Source organism: Gossypium hirsutum, chromosome A08, assembly GCF_007990345.1.
Source record: "Gossypium hirsutum isolate 1008001.06 chromosome A08, Gossypium_hirsutum_v2.1, whole genome shotgun sequence".
NCBI classification, from domain to species: Eukaryota; Viridiplantae; Streptophyta; class Magnoliopsida; order Malvales; family Malvaceae; genus Gossypium; species Gossypium hirsutum.
Window position 1 is genome coordinate 108,030,629 of NC_053431.1, and position 18,277 is coordinate 108,048,905.

Sequence of the window (18,277 nt, forward strand, 5' to 3'; positions counted from 1 at the left end):
AGAATTTATATTAGAAGATATTGTGGCATTAGAAGATGAATTAATTGAATATAGAACAAAAAATAAATAAGCTTACATCAATATTCATAAGTAAATAATAAATTTAGGATAATGGCTAATCCCATCTCAAGATACCAAACACAACATTAATATTAAGTCTTTGGACAGTAATATTAACAGTAAGCGGTACTCATGTTGTAGCAATCAAACATTGAAAATAAATTATGTCAAACAATAAATTAATCTTTGGGCTAACATATTGTTCACATAAAGTATCTTATAATTGTCACACATTTATCACCATAGATTTCGTTGAAATTCTGCCAAATATTAACTTACTTTTGGGTCAATTAATAAATGCATGAATCACAAAAACTTATAATCGTCTTGATATTTTAAATAAACTAATCTACACAAAAGAGGTCACTTTGGCTGTATTTTGTTTCAACTAATCTATTTAAAATATTTGACATCCTTAATTAAAACCTAAAGTCAAAATCTAAATTTATTTCTTTCAAAATATTTCTTATCTTTCAATCAAATTAAAAGATAATAGTATACATATGTATTTATATTTATCCCAAAACAACATACAATGATGTTGGCAAATATAATAATAGTTGAATAAATCATAAACTATGAACAACCTCACATAAGACTTCAAATTTAAACCAAAATAATTTGAATAAAGGTAAACCTCATCTCAAGATATTGGACACTCCATTAATATTTTATTTTTGGACAAAATATTAACTTGTAAGTGATATATTGGTGTAATAATCAAACATTGACAATAGGAACATGTCGAACCATAAATCTTCCTTTAGGTCAATTTATTGCTTACATGTAAAACCAAATAATTGTCACATGTTTATTACCATAGTTGCACATGTAATATTATTAACCTTCATTTGGGCTAATCAATATTAACATAACTTAAGTTACATGCACACAACCTTTTATATTTTAAAACAAGATAATTTATAAAAAAGAACCACTTTGGTGACTTATTGCTTCAATTAAGTTATTATAAAAAAATATATAAACATACAAATATTCATATTTAAAAATTATCCAATAGTCAAATGTCAATACTATTTTTTTAATTGCTTTATAAACTTCGAAATAACCCAAAATAAGGTTGTTTTAATAATGTAATAAAAAACCGAAAACCTTAATTTTTGACTGGTTTTTTTTCCAAAATCATATATATCAAAACTAAATAGAAATAATGTAGTGGTTCAAATCCAAATAATTAGCAAGCACATGTATTCATAATTTTGGCATGGATAAAAAACACCAAAGTAATTCACGCATATACATGTATTCAAAATCAAATAGAAAAATTACCCTGAATTTACCATGTAAACCCAAAGTTGTATTTATGATTAAACAGATATTCACATGAATACTTGAAAATATTTTCAAGCCAATAAATCTCAAAAACAAAATCATAATAGTTGGCATATCCCACAATTCATACAATAAACCATATCATCATAATTTAACCAAATATTTGGAACCATAAGATGCCAAAACCTAAAATTATAGAACCAAACTTAAAACCAAATTATTTAAATATATACAGTTGACATGAATTTGCACCAAAGCACCCGTATAATTGAATATATAACCATAACAAAAAAAAATTAACAACTTCAACGATATCCATCATAACTTAATTTCATCAATAAAACTATAAAAAATATCTTATTGAATAATGGCTATAAACACCTATTCATACAAACTATAATCATGCATTAATCCTCAAAATCATTGATATGCATATAATATATATACACACAATTATAATAATAGAAAAATAATATTGGCTTACCTTACATATTTCATGTAAACTCAAAATTATATTAATAACTAAAGACATTATTATAAAACTTCTTTATACGCACAAATACTTAAAAAAAATCCATAACCACCAAATATAAAAGAATCCCAAGTATAAAAGCCTTCATATGCACAACCACTTATGAAAATTCATAGCCACCATATTAAAAAGAATTCCAAACGTTTTAATTTTAGTTGGGTTCCATAAGGACTAAAACTTATATAAAATAATTATAGCAGGAACCAAAAGTAATAATTTGTATATATGAATTGAATTCAATGGTGAATATAATTCATCAGGAATAAAGACAAAAGATGATAATTTCATATACATTCAACCACAAATAGAAAATTTTAAAACAAATAGTCTGGAAAAAAAACATCTTAACAACATTCATTTGTTCAATTATCAAGTGAATTAACTTTCAAAACCAATTATACAACCCAATTTGAATTTTTCAATTGCAAAAAGTAGTAAGCCTGTAATTTTAATTTAATAATTACTTTAAGCAAAATTTATAAACTAATTGTGTGAAAAGAAGAGAAATGAATATCACAAATTAATTTTTATCAATTGATTATAAATAAATAAATAAACCTTCACTTTTCAAATAGCATATGCAAATATTAAACTAGATTATATTTATAAAACCTTAAAACTTTATTTAAAGAACCAAAACCCAAAAATTTATCAAGAATCTCAAACATTCAACATAATATATAATTAAAATATCAAATCCATAAAATTAAAAAAGAAAAACGAATCAATTCAAAAATAATAAAGAATCAATTCATTTTCAATTATTCAGTATGACAAAGCTCGGATGCCACTTGTTAGATTTGTAAAATAAATCTAAAATAAAACTGAATAAACCAGGATTTATCATGCCAAATTATCAAGAATAAATCAAGAATAAAACTAAATGCGGAAGCGTACTTGAATCCATAAATTCCTTTAAGCTTTTCCCGATCTTGGAGATTTGATCTTCCAAATTAGCACACAACTCTCTCTTTCCTAAGGATGGGATGTTAGAAAAAATATCTGGTGTGTAATTTGGGGACCATAACCTTAATATTTATAACCTTGGCATATTAGTTCTAATTCCTAATTAGCTCATCATTAATTAGAATTTGATTAGAACTCAATTACTAAAGTATCTACACATATTTGACCCATACTTTATTTAATAATTAAAACCCAATAAAAGTTTAACCAAATTAGATCACTTTTAATTTGGGCTAACCTATCATGATAGTAAATAATAACATGTAATTACCCTTATTATATATGTGACGTCCATATTTTCCAATAACGCCTGATTAATGCAGAATTTGATCCCTTCGATAAGGACTCCTTGATAGTTCCAATAACTTCCATATTGTTTCTTAGCACCAAAACTCTATCATATTGTCTTCCTTATACCAATGTCACACATCTAGTATGCCCCATAATTCTACTTCAAAAACAAGAACATTTCCCTAATCTATGATTATAGCCAAGTATCCAATCTCCATTATGATTTCTCAATACACCACATGTCGCAGCGCAACCTGTGTTGGTTTTAACAGCTCTATCTCTATCGGATCTTATGCGAATCCACCTTTCTGTTTCCACCATCTCTTCTTTCGAGATAGGTCTCATAATATCTCTCTTGCAAGCTGTAATGTATCAATTAGCCCAACTGTACGAAACTTTGACAATCTTCTCTGCAGTCCACGACATTCCATTAAAGGTACAAAGATTCCTATTCTTCCATATCCGCCAAGCAACTAGGCCAAAGGAGCATGACCAATTGACATTCCTTCAAACCATGGCTTAGTTTGGATGGGCAGTGCGTTTACCTCCGGTGAAGTTAAAAACGACGATGGCGGTAAGATTAGTTACTGTAGCGGTGAGATTAAAAATAGCAGTGGGTGTGTGTTTGGACTCAAATGTAGCTGTAGCGGTGATGTAATAATAAAAAATTACTATTAAAGACATTCAATTAGAAATGATAAAAATATAAGTTTTTTAAAATTATTTTATTTTTATGAAATTATTAAAAATATGTGAATTTATAAATTCATTTAATAAATATTAAAATGTATCTTCCAATATTTTATTATAAATATTTAATTAATTATATAATAAATTTAAATTATTTATTAGATAAAATGATAATCATTTTTATAATTAATTATTCTTTTATAACAATAAAAAATATTATTTTCACAAAAACAACATTATACTTGGATTAAATTTTATATATTTACTTAATTAATTGAAGCAAAAAAAAAGCTCAATATGCCTATACCTACAGAGTGAAAAGACTAAAAAGAGCTGGCAATTTTTCTTTTTAATTAAAAAAAAGTAAATGTTAGTATAGGAAAAATACACTACCACTATAGAGACTTTTTTCAACTGAAGCATTTTTCATCAGTGAAAATTGAGAAGTCTAATGTGATACAAAGAATTAACTGAAACTCACCATAGGTCATCCAAACGCTATTTTGCACAACAATCTAGAGAAAAAGAGACTAAATGTTAGTACAAATCTCTGGTCAAGAAAATCTCGAACACACGACCAGAACTCGAACGGAAAAAGAAGAAATAAGACAAGGGTCCAAGGCGTGTATCAAGCCACTATCTTTAAGGTTATATTCGCCCCCACCTATCTTCGGTGTGTAAATGAGTTCCAAGCAAATTAACCTCGAGGGTACAATGAAGCCAATAACTATTTTTGTTTTGCACTGACGAGAATAATCCACTATGCACTGAGTAACGTATAATAAGAAACTCAATTTCTACAAAAGAGTTATGCAATAATACTTTATAGAATAATCTAATAATATTAGAAAATGAAGGAAGGAAATAAAGAATATTAGAATTTGTTGGTGTGTTTTCCAAATGAAATCTCATTCCTATTTATAAGAATTTTCATGTCTCTTCATAAAGACATCTTTCAATAGTTTCAAATGAAATCCTATTCCTATTTATAGGAATTTTCATGTCTCTTCATAAAGACGTCTTTCAATAGGTGTCTTTCTAAATAATAATGTCTTTAAAATAAACACATAATTATTCATTTAATATTATAACTATTCAAATAATATTATTTAAATAGTTATAATTCTTTTTAAAAAAATCAAATATATAACTTTTGATTAATTACACCCATTCATTTATAGTTATTGGAACACTATAAATATTTGAAAATGTTCCAACAATGTCCCCCCATTTTCAAAATATTTTAGATTTTGATATTCTTGGAAATCAATTTGCATAAATGAAGGTATCTTACGATTGAACCTTCACTTAGTGAAAGCATGTTAAAGTTAATCGAAATTGCATGGTAGACTAAACTTTGAACCAACTATTCCATTTGATTAATCGAACACATCTCACACAATGATTTCAACATCGATCAATGCATAGTATCTAGGGACACCATTATGGCCATGTGTCTGTGTCCTCTTTTAATGAGTGCTGCCAGAGCCAAGCTCTTGAGCTCCTAGAAGCGGCCACACTTCTACTCACATAGGTAGTCCCATCAAGAGTGTTCCCGTAATTATAACACTCTAATATATTTATGTTATGGGTCCATTAAGAGTACATTACTCATCCTTCCCTTATCATTACGAGTACCTAACACTTTAATCTTAGGATGGATTTATTTATAGTGCTAACAGTCACAGACTAATGATGTACTTTGTCTTATTGAACTCAGGACTTGATGTTATACCAGGCGTTGAGTCAAGTTTGTTGACTCTAATTAATGGGCTTAAGTCCCATCCCTTTTGAGGTCCTCTTTACTGCATCTCTAGCAAGACTTTTGGTCAAAGGATCCACCAAATTTTCACTTGACCTCACATAATTAATAGTGATCACTCCATCAGATATTAATTGCCAGACATAACTATGTCTTAATCTAATATGTCTAGACTTTCCATTATATACTTGGCTATATGCCTTTGCTAGAGTAGCCTTACTATCACAACGGACATAAATAGGTGAAATTGGCTTAGGCCATAAAGGTACATCATAAAACAAATTTCTTAACCATTCTGCTTCTTTAGATGCAGCGGTTAATGTAATAAATTCTGCTGTCATAATGGAATTAGTAATACATGTTTATTTCTTGGAACCCCAAGAAATGGCTCCTCCACCAAGAATAAAGATCCATATACTAGTAGATACATGATCTTCCAAACTTGTAATCCAACTAGCATCTGAATACCCTTCTAAAACTAGAGGATATCCATTATAACACAATCCATAGTTAATAGTTTTTTTAAGTACCTAAGTAATCTATTTAAAGCTTGCCAATGCAAACTACTTGGATTACTTGTGTACCTACTCAATTTCCCAACAACATATGCAATATCTGGTCTTGTACAAGTCATTATGTACATAAGACAACCAATTAGACTTGCATATTTCAATTGATCAATTTTCCTACTAGCATTAGATACTAATTTTATTTGAGGATCCATGGGTGTATATGCTAGTATATAGTTGAAAAGATCAAACTTTTTAAGCACATTTTCAATGTAATGTGATTGCGATAAAGCTATAGTGATTTCATCTCGGGTTATTTTAATCCCAAGAATAGCATCTGCTACACCCATATCCTTCATAGCAAAGTTGTTTGATAAGAATTTCTTTGTGTTTTCTATTTGTTCCAAATCTGTGCCAAAAATGAGCATGCCATCTACATATAAGCAAATTATGACACCTTTTCCATTTTCAAATTTGCTATATATGCACTTATCGGATTCATTTATTTTATAGCCATTAGCTAAAACAACCTTGTTAAACTTTTGGTGCCATTGTTTTGGTTTTTGTTTAAGTCCATATAAAGATTTAACAAGCTTACATACCTTATGCTCTTGTCTTAGAGCAAGAAATCCTTCCAGTTGTTCCATATACACTTCCTCTTACAATTCACCATTTAAAAATGTAGTTTTAACATCCATTTGGTGAACAACTAAATTATATATAGAGGTAAGTGATATTAAGAGTCTAATTGTAGCAATTCTTGTTACTGGAGTTTAGGTATCAAAGTAATCAATACCTTGTTTTTGTGTAAAACATTTGCTACCAACCTTGCTTTAAATTTATCAATGATTCCATCGACCTTCATTTTCTTTTTGAAGATCCATTTACAACTTATTGGTTTGGGACCCAGTGGAAGATTAACTACGATCCAAGTTTGATTTCCCATTATTGAATCCATATCATCATTTATTGTTTCTTTCCAAAAAACAGAGTCTTGAGATTTCATTGCCTCTTCAAATGTAATAGGATCATATTCCGTATTATAACAATAAGGTAGCTTATTGCATATACGTTCACCTTTTCCTTCTACAAGAAACATAATGAAATCTGGTCCAAAATGTTTGACCTTTTTAATCCTCTTGCTTCTTCTTAATTCTTGGTAAGATTCATTGTTATTATCAATTTGTTCCAATGGAATCTCATTCTCATTTGAAGAATGAATCAATTGTTGTGGCTGTAATTGTCTTGAAATAGAATCAAATCTATTTTCATCAAAAATAGCATCTCTTGATTCAATAACAATATTAATTGAAATTGAATCATTTAGTTCAATTACCATGAACCTGTATGCCTTGCTATTATGTGCATATCCTATAAATATGCATTCAATTCCTCTTTCACCTAACTTTTTATGTTTAGGTGTTGAAACTTTGACAATAGCTTTACAACCCCAAACCTTCAAATAATTAAGGTTTGGTTTCCTTTTCTTCCATTGTTCATAGGGGGTTATTTTAGTTTCCTTATTAGGAACTCTATTCAATATATGATAAGCTGTTAGAATAGCTTCTCCTCAGAAACCTTGTCTAGAACCTGAATATGATAACATTGAATTTACCATTTCAGTCAAGACTATAATTTCCTTTCAGCTACACCATTTTGTTATGGTGTGTAAAGGGCTGAAACTTGATGGAAAATTCCAGTGGATTCAAAATAACTTAGATTATATTATTCTCCACCTCTATTTGATCTTAAGCACTTGATAAATGATTCAGACTGAGGTTCAACTTCAGATTTATAAACTTTAAATTTATCAAGCGCTTTATCTTTTGAATGCAATAAATTTACATAACAATATCTAGATTAATCATCAATAAAAGTAACAAAATATTTCTTTCCACCTAATGTAGGAGTATTATGCATGTCACATAAATCACTATGTATCAAATCAAACAATTTTGTTTTCCTTTTAACCTTAGGGAAAGAGTTTCTTGTAATTTTAGTCAACATTCATGTATTGCAATTTTTAATAATATTATTAAAAACAGGAATTAAATCTAACTTATACATGTCATTTAATTTTCTATAATTCAAATAACCTAATTTATAATGCCATAAACAAAAAGATTCAACCATATAAGCAGAAATAGTATTTTTATTCTTATTAATAATATTCAGTTGGAACGTACTCTCATACATATACCCTTTTCCTAAAAAAATTCCTCCCTTAAACAAAATAAACTTATCTGCCTCAAAAACAAGTTTGAAACCAAACTTATTCAACAAACTTCCAGACACTAAATTTTTTCTAACTTCTGGTACATAATATACATCATTTAAGGTTAAAACATTTCCAGAAGTGAATTGTAGTTCAACAGACCCTTTGCCTTTGATTGCTGCGGTGGAAGAATTTCCCTCTGTACAAGACATTGTCATTTTCACATTGTGTGAACTTTGTGAACATACTTTTGTCTTTGCACACATGTTTGGTTGCTCTGGTATCAATCCACCATGTATTATGATCTTGTGCCATATTAATTTTAGATATCATTGCAACTAACTTTTCGTTTTTATCAGCCTTAGAAGATGATTTCTTCTTTAAAAATTGACATTCATTCTTGAAATATCCCGGCTTACCACAATGATAGCATGAGCCCTTTTGTTTCTTTTTGAACTTAGGTGCTATATTAGATTGTTTGAACTTTCTCTTAAATGGTTTAGTAGTCTGTACTTCCTCCGTAACATGCACTTTGGCATTTTCAGAATTTAGGTTCTGATCTTGTTTTCGATATTCTTCTCCAATACAAAGATGATTTGCCAAAGCCTTAAAAGATATTTCTTCTTTATTATGTTTTAGACTTCTTTTAAAGTCTTTTCAAGATGGAGGAAGTTTGTTTATTATGGAGGATAAAATGTAGTGACCCGAATTTTACGGTTATCGAAAAAGTGTATTTTCGAGTCTTCGTTACTGAAAAATGGATCCGTAAATATTTATAAAAAATATTTAAAAAGTTAATTGAGTGGTTAGTTAGAGTTTAATTAAGTGAATTTAGCTTAATTAAGGATAATTGGATAAAAGGATTAAATTGAATAAAGTGTGAAAGTTTAATTATAGATTAAAAGAAAATAAAAAGGACCAAAATGACAATTATTCTATTTAGCATAAGTGAGGCGGCATATAAAGTAAAAATGTAATATTTTTACTTAGATTTTAATTATAAAATATATATTTATTAGTAATAAATGATATTAAATTAATTTATTATAATTATATTATAAGATATTTATATGATAAATAAATTAAATTCTGACAAGTGTGTGATAAAAATAAAATACATGTGTAATAAATATTATACATACATTTATAATATATGTATGTATTTACTTATTATTTAAGTAAATATTAATGTTATTGTTATTATTAAATTGATATTATATTATGAAATAAATTAAATAAAGACAAATGTATGGTAAATAAAATATACAAGTGTAATACATATATTTGTACAATTGTAGTATATTTTATTTAATTTCTTTTTATTTAAATAAATAGGTTTTTATATGAAATAAATAAAATAAATAAAAGAAAGGCAAGTGTATAAAAATGATTTGGTACAAGTGTAATAATATATATGCATACAAGTGTTAAATAAATATTTGTTATTAAATAGATTTTTAATATAGATATTTTATTGTTATTATATATATAGTAAATAAAGAAAGAAAAAGAAATGAAACAAAGAAAAGAAACAGAATAGGCAAACAAAAAGGAGGGGAAGGAAAGAAAGAAAGGAGAAAGAAAAGAAAAAGGGAGAATTAGGGTTTTAAGGTTTGGAAGTTTAATAGGTAAGTCAATTTAGCCTTTTTTTTTTACTTAATTTTGATGTTTTAGAAGTTTTGGAATAAGGTTTTGATGAAATTAAGTTGATATTTTGAAAGATATTAGATTTCTAAATATAGTTCATGTTGAATAAAATGATGAATTAGGGATTAAATTGATAGAAATTCAAGTTAGAAGTGAAATAAGGATTGAATTGTAAAGTAATTCATAAGTTTTATACTTTAGGGGCTAAATTGAAATACATTCAAAATTAGGGATTTATGGAGAAATTAGAGAGTTGAAATTTGGTTTTAAGTGATAGTTGAGTGAAAAATAGAGAATAAATTGTAAAGAAAACAAGTTAGTTTGAATTGTGATTAAATTAGAAGTTATGTAAATATTGAGTTGAAATTGGAATAAATAAAATGAAATTGTATATTGATGAATTTTTAATTGTTTTAATTTCCGTAGCTAACATTGTGCCGGAAATCTCGGCTAAGCAAGAAAAAGGCAAAGTCGACGAGGGTTAGCCTGGAAATTACTATTTGTATTTCTATAATTTGAACTTAATATTTAATTATTGAATTTATTACTTAATATGTATAGAAAGTGCTTTGACATGAATATTTGAATTAGAATAGATATCGGTTAGAATTGAAAAGTGAAATTATTTATTTATTGTTGAATTTTGATTGAATATTATGATAGTAATTGAGGTGAGAAATATTGTGTTATGTAATTGAAATGGATTGATCAGATATGTGTTAAATTTATTGAATTTATACGGATATATGTGATTATTGTAAAATTTGAATATTTGTTATTGAAAAGTGAAATGAATTATATCGAATTATAAATATATATGATTGTTGAGATGTGTAATGATTGGAAACTGAAAAATGAATTAGAAACCCTATTAACAGTATCGGGCTAAGTCGGATATAGTTGACATGCCATAGGTTTGGAAGTGTTCAGGGATATTTCGACTTTGTGTCAATGAGACACTATTATAAGTGTCGCCTTACTGTTACTGTTCCAGATTCGTTCCGAAGAGGTACTCCGTACCTTACTGTTACTGTTATTGTTATTGTTACTGTTACCATTATGGTGTATTCCGGCTCCAGCCGATGAAACACTGTATGCTATCTCGGTGTGTGGGTTGGATCCGTGTATCTGTCTGAGTCCGAGTCATGTTAATAGGGGTAAATAAAGGTACTAAATAATTGACTGCTACTGACTAACTGACTGTTACTGGATAACTGACTGCTACTGCGTAAATAAATTGTTACTAAATAATTGATTATTACTGAATAATTTATCGTTACTGAATAACTGACTGTTAAAGAGTTATTGATTATTATTGAATAACTAATTGTTATTGAATGATTGAATGTTACTGAATGAAACTGAAAACTTTATCTATACTGAAAATTATTTACTGATATTGAATAGTTAACAGAAGTATAAATGAGACATATGAATGGAAAATATTATTATTTAAATGATTGTGAAATTATTTTCGAAAGTTAATTGGGTTAATAGATGATAAAAATTGAATGAGTTATAAATGATTTATCTACGAATTGAATAATTATACAATTATATATGACATATGATTTTTAAGTGTTTGTTATATTTTCATTTTACTAAGTATTCGGATTATAGAAATACCATTGAGTTCATTCTCAGCGTACGGATGTTTCTGTGCGCAGGTTAAGTTAAAGCTAGATCGTTGAATCAGCATCCCAGGCTGATCCCGAATTCAATAAGGTAAAACGTGTTAATAGTTGATAATGGCATGTACCTATGATGTTTTATGTATGTGTCGTTTTGGATTGTTAATGTATTGATGAAATAAGTAGAATTAAGCTTGGTAATGGTATATAATAGGACTTGACTAATTTAGTATGAATTTGAATCATATTGATAATATATAATAAGTGATTGGAATTGAGTATTGGATAATATATAAAATGTCTAAATTTAGCAAGTTTTGAGCATATTTAAATGTGTTTAGACGGGTTAAACATGGGTATTTTATGTAAATTGTCTAATAGGTCCGGTAATGCTCCATAACCCTGTTCCGGTGATGGTTTGGGGTTAGAGGGTGTTACAACAACAATCATTTCATCCATTTTCATATCATATTGCTTGAATTGATTCATCATCTTTTCAATATCACAGAATTGTTCCATAACAGAACAACCATCAACCATTTGATAATTATTGAAACAACTGACAAGAAATTTCTTACTTGTAACATCTTCGGTCATGTATCTTGTCTCCAATTTGTCCCATAATTCTTTAGCGGTGACCTCGTTTTGGTAGGTGTCGAACAAACCATCAAATAAACCATTCAATATGTGGCCCATGCACGTGTAATTAACATTGTCCCATTTTTGTCTTTCTCGAGTTATAGCAACAGATTTGTTTTCATTCTCTTCAGGTCTTGGAGTATCCAAAACATAAGCATTCTTCGAAGTTGATAATAAGAAGTGCATCTTTTTCTGCCCTCGCAAAAAATTACCACCATCAAACCGATCAAGTTTGACAAAGTTGGAAGCCAACTCCCTTAGTGTTCCACTTTCATGTGTTGTGGTAGTCATCATGAGTTATAACCTTAAAATTGTTAGTACAAATCTCTGGTAAGGAAAATCTCGAACACACGAATGGAACTCGAATAGAAAAAAAAGAAATAGGACAAGGGTCCAAGACGTGTATCAAGCTATTATCTTTAAGGTTATATTCGCCCCCACTTATATTCAGTGTGCAAATGAGTTCCAAGCAAATTAACCTCGAGGATACAATGAAGCCAATGACTATTTTTATTTTGCACTGACGAGAATAGTCCACTACGCACTGAGCAACGTATAACAAGAAACTCAATTTCTACAAAGAATTTCTATAGTAATACTTTATAGAATAATCTAATAATATTAGAAAATGAAGGAAGGAAAGAAAGAATATTAGAATTTGTTGGTGTGTTTTCCAAATGAAATCACATTCATATTTATAGGAATTTTCATGTCTCTTCATAGAGACATCTTTCAATAGGCGTCTTTCTTAATAATAATGTCTTTAAAATAAATATAATTATTCATTTAATATTATAACAATTCAAATAATATTATTTAAATAGTTATAATTCTTTTCCAAAAAATCAAATAATATAACTTTTGATTAATTACACCAATTCATTTATAGTTATTGGAACACTATAAATATTTGAAAATGTTCCAACACTAAACACACTGAACCATGCTCAACTGAGCATCCAAAGGCAGCCTATGTTAAGTTGATTTTTCACATTAGACTCAATTAGTTCTTGCAAATTACCTGAAAAGAAAAGGGTTAGCTTATGGGGGGATGATTCGGTTTCATACATTCTTCATTGCATCACAATCCCTTATAATATGTAATACGTCTTCTGCTTTATATCCATAATTTAGACATCTTGCACTACCCACACCACGTCTTAGCTGTTCTAATTGAGTAAGCAACCACTGTTTGAGAGCCAGCCAAAGAAAAACCTGTACCCTTTGAAGTCCTTAACCTTCCACGGCAATTTCCAAGCTTCTTCCCTAGGATTCCATGAACTCTCTTTAATCTTACGATAAGCACTTTTAATAAAGAAACACTTTGAAAAGGTTCCCAACCAAGCAATTCTGTCAGGCCCTACTACAGGATGTGAAGGAAGAATGCTAATAATGCATCTAATTAAATCTTTGAAAAGCCAAACTCGAAAAAGTTCTAGATTCCACGTTCCTTCATCTGTAATTATCTCCCCTAAACAAAAATATGTGGCAATGTTGACACTTGCTGGGATAAGGTTAATTAGTAGGCCGATCTGCGAAATCCAACTGTTCCTCCAACACTTAATGGAGTTGTCATCTCCAACTGACCAGAAAATGTTTTCTCTAAGCAAAGGCCATACCTTAGCTAAAGCTCTCTAGAGAAAATATCAATTACTATTAGCGATACTGAGGGGTATGCCCTCCTTAATCCCATACTTCGCACATAGCACACAAACCCACAAAGCCTTTGATCTCAACAAAATGTTAAACCTCAACTTTAATAAAAAAGAAGTGTTCTGATCTTTCAACTATCGAAACCCAAGTCCTCCATAGGTCTTTGGCTAACAAATCGAGTTCCAACTAACAAAGGTTATTTTTTTACTCCCTCCAGTTGAGCCCTATATGAACTGTCAAATAATACTCTTAATTTCGTCACATATACCTTGCAGTATTCTTAAGGACTCCATAAAGTAACTAGGTATTGTAAGAAAGACTAATTGAGCTAGGGTAACTCTGCCAGCTAGAGACAATCGCCTAGTGTCCTACCTTTGTAACCTTGATTTAACTTTTTCCACAATGAACTTCACAAAGCTATTGATTATCCTTTCATGAAAGAGAGGAACTCCCAAGTACAAACCCAAATTATGGACCTTGCGAAACCCAAACATGCCACACAAACGCCTTACCAATTCATCATTCATTCCTTTGGAAAAGAAAATGTCTGTCTTGTGAATGTTCATTCAGTGCCCAGAAAAGCCACAAAAGGTATCCAACATGTCCTTGATTAATGTGGCCTGGTGTTCATTTGCTTTTCCAAATATAACAAGATCGTCGGCAAAAAACAAATGAGAAAGTGATAGACTTGACTAGATAGGTGAATAGGAGACCATATACTAGAGCTTATAGAAGAATTAATACTCTGACCCAACCATTCCATGCAAAGAACAAAAAGATAAAGAGATAGAGGACATCCTTATTGAATGCCCCTTACTAGACTGAACTTCTAAGTTAGTACCCCATTCTGGAGGATCTGCATAGTAAAGCTTATGATGACAGACATAATGACATTCATTAGAAAATATGGAATGAATGCCGCTTGAAAAGAGGCATTAATGAATTTCCAACTAACCCTACCATAAGATTTCTCCAAATCAATCTTAATAGCCATCCATTTTTTGTGTTTGCTTCGCATTGAGTGGATAACTTCTTGAGCCACTATGATTTGTCTGTAATGCTCCTTTTAGCAATAAAGCTAACCTGTTCAAGTCCTATAATTCTGGGAAAAACTACCTTAAATCTATTCACAATAATTTTCATGACCAATTTGTAAAGAACTGAACAAAGGCTTTGTAATATCCTGAATTAGGGCTTAATCGAAATAGTGGTTTCGTGACCACAAATCTGAGATAGAAATAATTATTTTACAATGATTTTGATGTTTATGATATGATTGCATGATTGTGTGAAAATTTCGTGATGAAATTCTATGCCTAAAGTGCTTAAATTGAAAGTAGGGACTAAATCGAATAAGTTGCAAAACTTGCATTCTAGAAGTTTTTAGTATGAAATTGTTTTGGAATATTAATGAGGAGGTCTTAAATAGCAATTTGACCAATTTTAAGTTCATGGACAAAATTAGGACATGGAAGGAATTTTTGGAAAGTTTAGTAGTAAGGGTATTTTGGTCATTTAGTTATTAAAATGAATTAAAAACAAAATTAAAAGCCAATTTTTGTCCATCTTCTTCATTAGGCCGAAATTTCAAGGGTTCTCCATAGCTAGGGTTTGTTTCAAGCTTCCAAGCTCCATAGTAAGTGATTCCAAGCCCCGTTTTTAATGTTCTTTACGTTTTTGGAATCCCGGTAGCTCGATTAAGCTTATGTTAGCAATAATTCAACCTAGGGTTTATATTTGGAAAAATACCCATAGGTGAAATTTGTGTATTTTGATTTTTTTTGATAGTATATGGGGTTTTAAATTATGTTAGACAACTTGTGCTACTCGGTTTTGAGTGAAAACGAGTAAAAGGGCTTAATCGGCAAAAATACCTAATAGTCACAAGTATATGTTAGAGAGAGAATTTGATGTTGCCATAGAAGGGAAAAGTGATCAGCATGTTATAAAACATAAGAATAAGGAATAAAATTTAATTCCCGAGCCTAGGGGCAAAAGTGTAATTATGCAAAAGTTTAGGGGCAAAAGTGTAATTTTTCCAAAGTTCGTATTAAATGCTGTTTTGATGAATGTATGTATTAAATAAGATTAATTTGGTATTATAGATCAAGAAAAACGAGATTCAAGTCGCGATCGAGGAAAAGAAAAGATTGTGGACTAAATTGCAAAATCTTTATATTTTGGTACCAAGGTAAGTTCATGTGTAAATGTAGTAACATACTTGTCATTTTAAGCAATTTAATGTTGTTTATATGATATGATGCTGATTATTATCATGAAATATTATGCTCTGTGGTTATTGTTGAATAATATGTAATTATGTGAATTACTTGATGAGTATGAACTATCACCGAAGTACCGATTTCGATATTCCGTGGAAGACGGCAAAGATGTGTGATTGAGGAAAATGCCCGTTTGAACCTTAGGAATAGATTAGGATACAAGTGACATGTCACTAGGATGGTTGAGCATCCGAACTCGTTGAGTTGAGTCTGAGTTCACTTATGGATGCAAATGTTCGAACTCGTTGAGTTGAGTCCGAGTTCGTGAAATGTAACTAGGCATCCGAACTCGTTGAGTTGAGTCCGAGTTCGTGAAATGTAACTAGGCATCCGAACTCGTTGAGTTGAGTCCGAGTTCACTTATGGATGCGAACGCCCGAGCTCGTTGAGTTGAGTCCGAGTTCACTTATGGGCGGGTTACATGGTAGCTTGATTACATATGAGGCACTTATGTGCAAATTATCCGTGTATCCAAGTTGTATTCCGATGTGTTCAACGGGTGAAATTTCTAGTGAAATGGAAGAACACTTAAGATGCAAGCGACGTTTTGGTAAGTGTTGTGAAATGGACACTTTGGACAGGTATGTTCTTAACCCTCGGGTTGAAAATAGATACAACAATGATAAAGTGGTAAGATGAGGAATGATGTTTAGAAATGTGATATATGTTTTGGTGATACCATGCTAAAGTTGTTTGGTATATTTGTATTGTTATGTTACTTGTTATTTACATATGAACTTACTAAGCATTTATGCTTACTCCCTCCTCTTTATTTACTGTAGTTTTAAACAAGCCAGCTCGGGAATCGGGACGGGTCGAAGGTTTGATCACACTATCCAAAGGATTTTCATCTGGGTAAATGGCTTGTAAAACTTAAGTATGGCATGTATAGCAATATACTTATTTTGTGTAAATAATTTTATGATATGGCCATATTTGGTTGAGAAAATGTTTGATATTGATAAGCCATAGTGATGGCTAATTTAGATCATGTTTGATATTATGGAAGTTTAATAGGTTATCTAGTTCATAAAAATTCATGGAAAGATGAAACTTGCCTTAAAACAGAATATTGCTGTAGCAATGACATGAATTTGAAAAAATCACTAAAAATAGTATAAATGGAACTAAATGATGAGTAAGTTATGAAATTGAATCTTAATGCGTCTATTTTCATGTGGATTGAACAAAACAGGCATATAAATTATATTTTATGAGATATTTAAACTTTTGTGAAACAGGGCCAGAGTGATTTCTGGATCCCCTGTTCTGACTTTAAAAATTCATAATAAATTTTAAAAAAATAATTAGAAGTTTTTCTTTATATGTAAAGATTCCTTATTGAGTCTAGTTTTAAGAAAAACAAACCTCATAGTCATTTAAATTCTGTACAGAGAGATATCTGATTCGTAATACATAGATGTCAGAGCAGTCGAACCCTGAAACAAGGGAGAATTTAACTAATAAACTGTACTAATTGGCCTGACCAAAAATTCTAGAAACAAATTATTAAATAGATATATGAGTCTAGATTTAGGGAAAATTTACGGATCTTGATTTCGAGTTTCGTAACTCGAGATATGATTTTTCTTGTAACTGTGACGCGGGTAGTTAGAAAGCTGTGAATGTAGAAACAAATGATTTGAAGTTCTTAATTTGATAAATTATGTTTGGTAACCCCTCAAGCTTGACTCCGGCGACGGTTTCGAGCGTGGGAGCGTTACATTTAGTGGTATCAGAGTAGGTTTAGTCAGTTCTCGGACTACGTGTTGTATGTACAGATTTTGCTATACATCCCATATGTATGAATTGTGATAGTGTGACGACTTCTGACCTTTTTAAATGAATTTTTATATAGTAAATGGATCCCGATCCAACTGTGGCAGATGAAGTAGAGAGTAATGCGCCAGCTCCAGCTGAAGGGGCAGCGCCGACTGAAAACCCACCTCCTACTGTTGGTCAGGGAGGAGGAGAAAGGGATCGGGAAGCCTTTCTCCAAATGATGAGTGCATGATACACTGAGTTCGTTTGTACGAACCCAAATGTACGACCTCCCCCACCTCCCCCAATTCCTCAACCTATGCCTCCAATACCTCAATGAGTGGAT